General features: G+C 38.3%; 1 long non-coding RNA gene across 1 annotated transcript; it reads left to right on the top strand.

Annotated features, from left to right (window-relative positions):
* The first annotated feature begins 213 nt into the window (after window positions 1-213).
* Window positions 214-3,380, top strand: LOC144419959 (uncharacterized). Its single transcript, XR_013474396.1, has 4 exons — window positions 214-808; window positions 1,300-1,381; window positions 2,151-2,373; window positions 2,881-3,380. It is a non-coding gene; the product is annotated as an uncharacterized LOC144419959 (long non-coding RNA).
* The last annotated feature ends 8,614 nt before the right edge of the window (window positions 3,381-11,994 follow it).

Raw genomic sequence — 11,994 nt, 5'->3', positions numbered from 1 at the left:
CTTCAAAATTGTACCGTATACTGGGAATTTTTTGTGCAGTACATTACGAAATGTAATGTTGACCATTAACAAGTGTTAATGTTGATAAACAGTAAACACGACTCCAGATTATTCAGCCGCGTGGAGGCAACATGCAGCGTATCCATGACGACTAGATTTTAATTTCCGGTAAATAGCGGAAAAAATATTTAATTGCTGGTAGTCAGTCAGTCAGTCAGTCAGTAGTCAGTAGTTTATTTTATCACATACCAAAAGTACACAATAGACAAAAATAACTACGAATCACATATAAAACAATACTTTCAGTGTGAAGGGAGGCGCGATAAACCAGAAGAGGTTATCGAGCAGCGTCACCCTGGGGGAGTGAGTCTAAAAATTAAATCATAGTGAGAAAAAAGTCAAACAGGATACTAGCAAAAGTCGTGAATAATAAATAAAATAATAAAGTCGAAGACGGCATTTTTACACATTTTAGTGACCGATATCACGGTGTCACTCTATTTAATATGAGAATGTGACTTCCGACACCACTGGTCGAGGTAGCCATGGTAACAGCAGTTGGTTATTGAATAACAAACAGAAAGATAAAGTCGAGTTAATTATTCCAATCGAAGCGGAAATAGTGTTATATTTTGACGCCGTACCGAAGTACGGCATAGGAGGGTAGAGACCGCCGGAAAGTATAAGTGAATTCAGTAACACTCAGAATTTGAGTGATTTTTAAATATAAAATCGTAGGTCTCTACCGAAGGTGGAGGCAGATGTAAACATGAAAATGTGACAAAAATGGGCAAAAAAGCAGTAAAAGGTAAGCATTTTTCTGGTAAATACTAAGCTATTAATCATAGGATAGATCCAGTACAAAAGCGCATGAGGCAACAAAATGCACTAGAAATATACAAATAGGATGATGAGAACCACTATAGTACCGGTAAGGTATCATGCTATATTAGTTAAATAAAGCTGCACTTAATAAATACCAATAATTGATAATAATATCTTAATAAATAACAATAATACGAGTTAACGCTTGTAGTATTAAGAGATAGTTGTTTATCAGGCGTTAACTCAAAGATAGGCACTTGTGTGTGACTGTATGACCACGGAAATCTGAGTTAGATTGGAGGTAAGAAAACTGGCAATAAATAAAGCAGTTCAAAAATTCTATAAGATTGCACACATCAATAAATATAGAGTATAACAAGAATAGGGATGAATTATGATGATTCCACAGTAACATTGCAATATATAAAATACAACAAGCATTTAACAGCAAATAAACAGGTCTCTTCATTACAGGCAGGCTGTGGATCGAGTTGAATATGACCTTGATGGACACAAAGCAAGGATAAAATATGAAACAGCGACTTGGAAAATTCAGGTGGGTTGGTAAGAGGAAATCAGGAATTTTTTATAATTAAATTTGAAAGTCATGTAAGATGACTCACGTAGGTCTTGGGGTAGACTGTTCCAAATTGAAACACCTTGATATTTCAAAGAATTTTGGGATTTGCTTAGTGAGAAGCGAGGCACAAAAAAATTACTCTTTGTTGAGGAGCGGGTGTTATATTTATGCACTGAAGTTAGGGTGAGAAAATACTGGTCGAAAGCCGCTGGCAATTGATTGTTTTGGAATTGGTGCATAATCTTAGAAATTTCTAGTTTGTAGATGTCATGTAATTTTAGTACTCTATGCTTATAATATAGATTGTTTAAATTGGAACGTAAAGGTGCCCAAGAAAGGATTCTAATGGCCCTATTTTGTAAGACTTCCAATTTACGCATGTTTACTTTAGCTGTAGAACCCCATGCCGCTATGGCATACTGAATGTGGGCCTGAAAAAGTGCGAAGTAAATGGTTCTTAGTGTGGTATCCTGTAAGTAATATCTAAGCTTACCCAGGATCCCTACCGTTCTTGATAGTTTTCTATGCAAATCAGCAGTGTGGGTGTTCCACTTTAATTGGTGGTCGATATTGAGTTCTAGATATTTATAAGACTGGACTACTTCTAAATTTCTGCCATTGATTCCAATTGCGAGGTTGGGGTATCTAGTGTGAGATTTTGAACTGAACACCATGACTTTTGACTTATCTATATTCACTGTTAGCTTGTTGCATAACATCCATTCATAAATTTTATTTATTTCAGTGTTCATATTTAGCTGAAGTGTAGTCGGATCCTTCGCGCTGGTGAGCAAGCATGCATCATCTGCAAATAGTTTACTCAAAAGATTCGAGCTGTTGGAAAGGTCGTTTATGAAACATAAGAACGCTAATGGGCCAACTACTGAGCCCTGAACAATTCCGCAGTGGATGGGTAACATTGGGGATCTATGGGGACCTATTTCAACAAATTGATACCGGCCTGTCAGGTAATCGGATAACAGTTTTCCTGCATTACCCCTAAAACCGTAATGTCTTAACTTGTGAATGAGAATGGAGTGGTCTACGGTATCAAAAGCCTTTTTTAGATCTAGGAAGGCACAACAAACATACTCGCCTTTGTCTATTTTATCATATATAAATGATGTCAGATCAAGGATAGCATGACTGGTGGAGTGTTTGGTCTGGAATCCAAATTGACATTTGTTTATCAAACTGAATTTAGTACAATAGCTCATCATTCTGGTATACAACAACTTTTCCATTATGATGCTAATTGAAGATAAAATAGAGATTGGTCTATAATTTGAAGGGTTGTTTTTTTTCCCGCATTTAAAAATTGGTATAACTCTAGCAAGTTTTAATGAAGAAGGAAATATACCTAAATTGAATGACGAATTGAAGAAATTACTCAAAGCTGGTGATATGATATCAGCAACTAATTTCAAAAAATAAGAGGAAATACCATCCGGTCCAACCGCTTTACCCTTTTTCAGGTCCCTGATTACACAGAGAACTTCTAAAGGTGATGTTGACTCAAGAAAAAAAGAGTTCTGTAAAGGGACACCCAGGAATTCAGCATTTGATTTGGTACTATGTGGGATTTCATCTGCGAGTTTTTTCCCTATAGAAGAGAAGAATTTGTTGAATTCAGTGGCCACATAGACGGGGTCTGTCACAGTAGTACCATTTTCCAATTTTAATTCTGAGACGGTGGGGACCTCTCTTGTCTTAATTTTTATAATCTCATTGATGGTTTGCCATGTGCGTTTGACGTCTCCTCTGTTGTTGACTAGAATATTGTGGTAGTACTGCTGTTTCGATTTTCTTAGCAAGTGTGTTAAAATATTCTTATATTTTTTGAAGTAATGACGCTGCGATGCGTTTCCGTTCAGAAACATTATTCTGAACATGGCGTTTTTGTGTTTGATGGACTTGCGAATTCCACTGGTTATCCAGGGCTTGGAATACAATTTATTTTCTCTGCGTGACAGAGGGCGTATTATACCGTAGGGTATTATACCGTTATGGTCGCCGTATTCTGATCTGTGTTCTTTGTTTCTGTTTACCTTAGGTTAGGCTATTGCACCACCTTTCTGGTCAAAAATATCAAGTATTTTGTGGCGTTTAGAGCTGCCGCAAAATCATGGCGGGATTTCCAAACCATGGCCGCTAAGACCAAACCCTAACCTACGGCGACTGACTTGTTAGCTGTCACAAACCAATAGCGAGCGGCGGTTATTACGACAGCAATTCAAATACCACCAATTTTGCTGCCGTAACCACCAACTCAGGGTGTTTTCTTTAAATCTGGGGTAAACAGAGAGTCGTTGCACGCGATCGAGAAAGCGGCGTTTGTGGTTGTTTTGGACGATGAATCCCATGTGTTAGACGTTGATGACGTGACAACTTTCTCAAAGTTCGGACGTTTGCTGTTGCATGGAAAATGCCATAACAGGTGATTGAATTTTATTGTAATTTATTTTTTTGAGGGGGGAGGTCACGTTCTGAATTTGCCTGAGGTTTCTCAGGATAGATATTATTTTAAGAGTTTTTTGGGGGGTTTGGGAGGAAGTCACTCTCTCTCTTCGACTAAGGTTCAGACAAGCTATGATAAAAAGTTATGATGATATTTTTCCACAAAGTATCTCATACCAATTTTTTTCTGTTCTGTTTCTAACCCTAACCTGGTACACACACTATGGGACATTATGTGCGAGGAATGCCCGGGCTGTGAATTATGCTGGAGTAGAGGCTTAGTTTGAAAAGTTTTCATTGGTATCAGAGTTTGAGCCGTATTTCATATTTTTCTGAGTCATGACAGGCCCTAACTCATCCAGGTTGTAATAAATTAAGTATGCAATGCTGAACTTGTGAGTTCTTAGTCCTAAAATTGTATCTCTTCAAGCGAGACCATGGCAGCCTTTTGTCTAAAAAAACTTGCCTGTGGGTATTTATATAGGGCCTTGTTTGTTGTGACTGCTAGACGCTAATAAAGAATAAATTCTATTCAGATGGTTTGACAAATCTTTCCAAGTTATTTTCTACAAAAACGGGGGATTTGGAATGAAAGCGGAACATTCCTGGGCTGACGCTCCGATCATGAGTCATCTTACGGAAGAAGTCTTGTACGATGAGTTTGCGGACTTTGGATATAATGATGACGGTACCTGCGTCGGAGAATTAACTACGACCCTCCTTTCTCCTCAGCGATTAAAATGGAACATTCCAGAACCTGTAAGTGTTGCCTTCAGATTAAAAATATTTTGTGTTCGGGAACACTAATTTAATGCCAGGTAGAATCTGTCTTTCAATCTTGGCTATTTGATTAAAAATATTATATGTGGGAACACAAATTTAATGCAGAGTGGAATCTCTCATCCTGACCTAACCTACTGCTCAACTGAAAGTATATTGTTTTTGGGAACACTAGACTAATAAAGAGTGGAATCACTTGAGCTATTTGATCAGAAATATGTAATGTTATTGGGACTGTTTTAATCCTAGGTGGAATCTCGCTTCCATATTAACTATTTGACTAAAAATGTTGTGTTCTGCTTTTGGGAGCCATGATTTTATAATCTCATTCTTCGCTATTCAGTGGTTTCCCAACTTTTTACGACTCGTGGTCTCCTTCCAGAGGCTTTCAGCACTCACGGCCCCTTTTTATCATTCCAGTGGTATTTATAGTGTTATTTTGCTTGGTTGATTCCAAATCCCATTATGATCAAACAATTCATGCTCAACAAAGTGAAAACACCCTGTGGAATAACCATATGAAGCAATGAAACTAGGAAGAACATTTTTTTTATGTAATCATTTTTGCACATAGCATTGTGGCCCCCAGAAACTGCTCTGTGGCCTCCAGTTGGGAACTGCTGTGCTATATATTAGCATTTTCTGCTTGGTAGCGCTGATTTTATACAGAGTTGAATCAGTATCCTAACAATTAATTTTCTGTTATACAGTGCATCGACGTCATTTAATCAACTCTGAAGATTGCAAAGCTTTTATCTGATGACATAGACCTCCACGTGTTTCCATTTCGTAAATTCGGAAAAGGATTGATCAAAACTTTCCGAATGTCTCCTGATGCTTTTATCCAATTGTCTCTTCAACTTGCACATTTCAGGGTAAGAGAAATGAAAAATTTCATTTATTTAACATTTTAGTGGGGCACTTGAAATTTTGAGTTCTTGCATAGTTTCTTGTCATTCGCTTGATAAAGAATGCGGCTATCGCTTAGCCTTACAGTAATAAAGGCACCGGGCAAAAGATTCAACACAGTAACAAGAGTAAAAAAACTATGAATTTTTACCCATGTGAGCGCCCTTTTAAAAACAAGTTGTCATATAAACTCATGGAAACCCGTGTCTTAAGGCCAGAGCCGCTAGCTGTTACGGTCTATCTTGGCAATTAGAAATTTCAGAACCCCGCTTTCAAAATTCCTGGCTACATCCTTGGCTTTGGTCATTGACTTGAGTATCCATTCATCAATGACTCGCCATCAACTAACTTGCTAATTCTGACTTGACTGTGGACTCGGATGACTACTGAGTCGTATTGGGGATTTTTGCCTAAGACCTGTGATTCCCAACGTAAACTCAGTTTGCGCTTGGTATTGTGCCCTCCCTCCAACCGCTCTTTGGCCCTCATGAGGGCACTGGTTGGGAAATGTGGCCCAAGAGACATAGACGTAACATGCCAACCGCACTAAATGGAATGAAATATATTTATAACATTAGCATAAAACAGATCGCCTGCACAACTTATTGCACCCTGTATAAGGTGCTACGAAATGATTTTGAAGCAAGGGTGCGGTCAGGGAGGGGGGATTGAGAGTCACAACCCTCTTTTTTGAAATGTAGAACAAAGCATTTCTCTGTATCATACATAAGTTGCCATAAAGACTGCTTGCTCATATTACTTCCCTTAAAATAAAAATCATTTTATGACAGGACAAAGGTCATTTCAATTTAACTTACGAAGCCTCGATGACGAGATTGTTCTGAGAAGGGAGGACCGAGACTGTTCGTTCATGCATGACTGAATCCTGCGCTTTCGTTCAGGCCATGGAAGATCCAGAACAAACTGTAAGTTTATTGTTTGACTAAACCAAGCTGTGCTCATTAGAGTGTGACTAGTCAGAATAATGTAATTATAATAAACAGGACTCAATGCTGTAATTTCAAGTTTTATAATCTGTGGTCCCCTTAAAGACTTTCAATGCTTGTGGCCTGCCAGCTCTTCTATGGAAGTACTTGGTTTCGATAATGAAAAATGAACGTAAAAGAGTAAATCTATTACAATGGAAGATGTTCACTCACATTATGTGAGCCTCGCTTAGAATATTGTTGCTCATGCTCTCAACAAACATACTCAAAGCCGAAATTATTAAAATTTGGTTTTCTCGTACAGTTCAAAGTCATATTTCAAATGGCACAGACTTTGGGGTCACAATTGGGTCAATATTTCCCGACTTCACTGTTAAAGCGACTCCAAAGTATATTTAATAAATGTCTTAATTATACAGCGAATAAATGTCCAAAGCAATAACCAAAGTAACACATACAGACATAAACACCCCCCAACTGAGCTGTGCTCCAGACTACTCCGTGCACATGGCCAAATCACCTTCACAGGTGGTTGGTCATGATCAGTCACCTGAAACTGATGACATCAAAGGTCATGCTCAACCACCTGGGAAAATGCTAGTTGCCAGAAATACAGCTAACAATCTCCCCAATTTCCAATTTCAAATAAAAGTTTAACATAATGCATTTAACAGTTCGTGTGAAGATGCTCCTTTCTTAGTCAAACAGTCTGCTAATTGTTGATCACTCGGAAGTTTCTTTATGCAGGAGATTTGATGGGATGAGACCATTTCTTTTAAACCATAAATGTCAATCCTGAGACGTTTCTCTGATACAGCTTTTGTCGACTTGATTGCATCACAAAGGCTTTGACTATCAGTACAACATTCAATGCCAAATTTTTCTGGTTGAACTCTTCCAGTCGTTAGTTCAGAGTACAACGCTGCTAATAACACCGCCATATCAACACCATCTGACATAGAGAGAGTTTCAGCAGAAAGTGTGCTTCTCACGACTCTTTTGATTCGCTTGGATTGCCAACATAAAGGTATTTTCCTGTTTCCACCACTCATGAATACAATATGGCCACCTTGCGTGCCCCCATCACACAAATTACCAAATGATGCATCGCTATAAACAAGAAACTTAACTTCATTGTCATGGAAAGCAGGAAATTTCAAAGTGACCTTTTGTGCTTTCAGTTGCTTGACAATTTTGTTAACTTCTATCACAGTTTTAACAGTGCAATTCTTTAAAGCAGATGTGAGTGTAGATGATGCAAATGATACATCTGGCCGAGTTTGATTTGAGACCCACAGTATCTGGCCAAGTAAAGATCGAACTTTCAAGACATCAGCTTCGATTAAAAGCTCACTTCCACTCTTAGTTTTCAATGAACGGATATCAATCGGAAGCAGTGACTCAATGTATTTGTGCTGGCTAAGTGTGATATGTTCCTTATCAGTCTTTAATTCAAGTCCTAAATATTTGAAACTTTCAGTATATTCCACTCCAACTTTGAACTGCTCTCTCAAACTCTTGATGAATTTGCCTTCAAATTCTTCCGAACCGCCCCACAGAAAGTCGTCCACATGCAAAGCGATCACCCCTTTTAAACCATGATCGAAATAATAGAATAAAGCAGGATCCACTACAGAGATACGAGCACCTAATTTTAGAAGCGTTTCCTTAACACTTTCGTACCAATACATTGAAGCATCAGTAAGACCATATACGCATTTCTTCAATCGCCACACAACATTTCGCTTCTGTATTTTCTGATTAGGTGGTTTGATAAAAATATCACGCTCAAGAGATTTTCCCTGCAAGAAGGCAGTTTTAATATCCATAGTTTTTGGCGACCATTTCTTTTGTGCAAGCAGTGCTAAAACAAGTCTGAGACTTTCTTTAGAACATGTTGGGGAATCTGTCTTCAATTCACTGAGACAATCTTCTTCAAAACCTCTAACTACTAGTCTAGCTTTTGGTTTTGGTCCATTGTCAGTCTTTTTTATTGAACACACCCATCTTGTACTTAACAATTTTTGGCCTTTACTTTCTTCCTCTGTGTAGACATCATTTTGCTTCCAGCTGTGCAGTTCCTTCATCTTTGCTTCAAGAAAGAGGTCTTCGTTAATCAACATCACTTGATCAACAATTGGTATTTCTTCAGCTGGTAAATCATCCATAATAGATAGATTCTCAACAGTGTCAAGATCAATGGATGTCTTTGTGCCTTTTTCAGATGAAGGTTGCAAATATTCAATATTATACCAGCTACTGTACTTTCCTGTTGCTTTACCAGCCCGCCCAAGTACTTTTGCAACTTTTTTATTGCCAGTTACATCCTCTTTAAATTCTACTATTTGACCACGTTTAGGATCTCTCTTCACAACAGGTGAAGCCGAGAGTCCCTCGTTATATTCTGAAGATTCATTTCCTTGATCAGTCTGTTTTAAATCTTCCTCGTCATCATCATCATAAAGCATCTCTTCTACTTTTGGTTGTGCTTCATTACTTGATATCTGCTCCTCTTTCTGTTCAACTTTAACTTCTCTTTGTTTATCATGCATCAGCCTGCATTTATGTACACGTATAACCAGTCCGCCGTGCCTAAGGAATACTACACATCCATCAGCACCAATAACTTTTGCCGGACCTCTCCATTTTTCTGAATTCTCTCGCTTGTAATAAACAGTGTCTCCAGTCTCATAAATTTCATCGCCATGAGACCTGATTTGTTTTTGCAATGCTCTTCGAATTCGTTCACTACACTCTGATTCAAGAAAGGCTTTTCTCGAAGCATGAAGGGCATTGAGATGAGAAGCAACTACATCACTCATAGAAGTGCCATCCAACGAAGGAGGTTTGTTTGTTAGCAAAGAAGGAAGATTGGGATTCCTTCCAAATACCAGCTGATAAGGGCTGTAACCATGGACTTTCTGCTGCACTCGTCTTGAGTTCTATGTTGAAATTTTCAGCCATGTCACGAAAAACTGCATTGTTGAATTCTCCTCCATTGTCTGTGAATACTTGTCTTGGAGGTCCGTATATGCTTATCCAATGTGACAAAAACTCATTTGCTATGACTAATGAAGACTTGGAACTAATAATCGAACCAGAACTAAACCTGGTGAACATGTCGATAGTATGCATGTACCATAAATTTGGGCCAAGCTGATGGAGGTCTATGGCTATAACTTCGTTGAAATCCGTTGCACGTGGCAACCCAACACCCGGTTTTGGAAAAGGTTTCTTGTAAATTTTGCAAACTTGACAATTGTCTATAACTTTCTTCAACATATTTGAAGATAACTTGTTGAGTTTTCCTGAATTATTGATCAGTTTTGATAATCGCTCATAGGAAGCGTGACCAAATTGTCGATGCAACTTCAAAAGATCTTTTTCAGAAAAAGCTTCATTGCTTTCATTTGCAGTGATAAAAATCCTAGGAGTAGGTGATTTATTGTTATCGCGAAAAAGGCTGACACAGTAATACTTCTTATTCTCTAGAGTCCTAACTGGTTTATGAAACATTTCCACTCTGTTTTCTGCAAAGTCAATCACAGTATTTGATCTTCTCATGGAATCTTTACTCAATAATAATGGTATATTTTCATCAACCACATCACAAGAAATGTTGACTTTAGTGTCCCCAATATATCCCGGGATTTCTATGGAATACAATGAACTGACTTTTCGACCATCACCAAATCTGAAAACTCCTCCACTATCTTCAGTGTGAATCTTTTCTATTTCAGATTCCTCGATTCTTTGCAAATAATCAAGAAGCCAAATTTTCCCACATACAGTGCGAGTACACCCAGAATCTAATATTGCATATCCACATAGATCTTTGGTGAACGCATCCATGTCATTAACAACTGACATCACATTGCTATCTTCTGGAAAATGATTTACTTTTCGCTCCTGATGTGGACAGGAATTTTCAGAATGCATCCTTGAATCGCAAATCTGACATCTTGCTCTGGAATATTTTGAATTTCTAGGACAATTTCTTACCCAATGATAAGTAGATCCACAAATAGCACATTGACTGATAGAACCATCTTTTCTTATTGGATTTGTACCTGCTCGCCTGCCATGATTTTGTTGGAATTTACCAATTTTTTTCGAAAAATATGCAGTCTCTTGTTTCACTTCTACAGAAGACGATGAAGCTCCTTCACCAAATATTCTTTTCAGTGCTGAACCCATGGACTTATATTCTAACTTGTCCACTGCTGCAAGAACCAATTGTCTTTCTTTTAAAGCAAGATTTGTTCCTTTGAGAAGTTTACACGCCAGTACAGTGTCCGGTAACTCCATGCCAAATTTTCTCATTTTGGTGTTCACTATGTCAAATCTTGATAAGTAATCTCTGATGTTTTCATTTTCCAGTCTCACTAAATTCTCAAATTCCGTGTATGTTTCATACGTTCTATCAGAAGTCTCTCTCTCAAAAACACCATCTAATTTTACAAGTAATGTTTGCATTCCATCATCTCTGTTCAATTCCTCAGAGCTTATTTCTAGAGCAACTTCTCTAGCTTTTCCACATAAGCTCAATGTCACTGCTAAAGCTTGCTTTTTCTTGTCAAGGTCTGTAATTAATCTCCACATAGAGATCTCATTCTTCCATTGATCGTATGGCTTCTCTCCCGTCAACAAAGGAGGATTCTTGTATCCTTGAGAAGTCATTGCACATCCTCTGCTACCATTTGTTAAAGCGACTCCAAAGTATATTTAATAAATGTCTTAATTATACAGCGAATAAATGTCCAAAGCAATAACCAAAGTAACACATACAGACATAAACACCCCCCAACTGAGCTGTGCTCCAGACTACTCCGTGCACATGGCCAAATCACCTTCACAGGTGGTTGGTCATGATCAGTCACCTGAAACTGATGACATCAAAGGTCATGCTCAACCACCTGGGAAAATGCTAGTTGCCAGAAATACAGCTAACATTCACAGCCTATGCACTGTGACCTGTTACTAAAAATTTCTCCACGTTTTTGTCAGGTCGCTGACGATGGCTACGGTGTCTCCTACATCATCTGCCACGAAAACACCATAATGTTTCACATCTCAAGCAAAGTCTCCTCTCACGAGACCGTGAGTGTTCTTTTTATAATAGTTTTTAGGTGACCTTCATTCGCAACTGCTGCTTTGTGAGTAATAAGTATTTTATGAAGGGCACCAACCTGTGAGACAGGGCTGTGCTGTGCCACCTGCGCCCAGCGGGCCAAAATCGGCCCACAAGGAAGAATATTGTGGGCTGCGGAGAAGTTCAAATTTTGAATATTGTGCGGCCCCCGTAACGAATTTTTGATTTGGTATGTGCGAGTGATTCCAATCACTATGCGTTGTAAAGCCTGTATTTGAGTCTAATATATTATCTATGTCTATGACGTTACAATGCCCTAACAGTTAGCTTGTGCGAAGCATACAACGCATGTCATAAAATCAACAACCAAATTTTTCATGACTGCGACTAGTAAACCTATGTTC

Source organism: Styela clava, chromosome 2, assembly GCF_964204865.1.
Source record: "Styela clava chromosome 2, kaStyClav1.hap1.2, whole genome shotgun sequence".
NCBI lineage: Eukaryota > Metazoa > Chordata > Ascidiacea > Stolidobranchia > Styelidae > Styela > Styela clava.
Note: the sequence above shows the minus strand (reverse complement) of the source record. Positions and strands in the feature narration are given on the sequence as shown.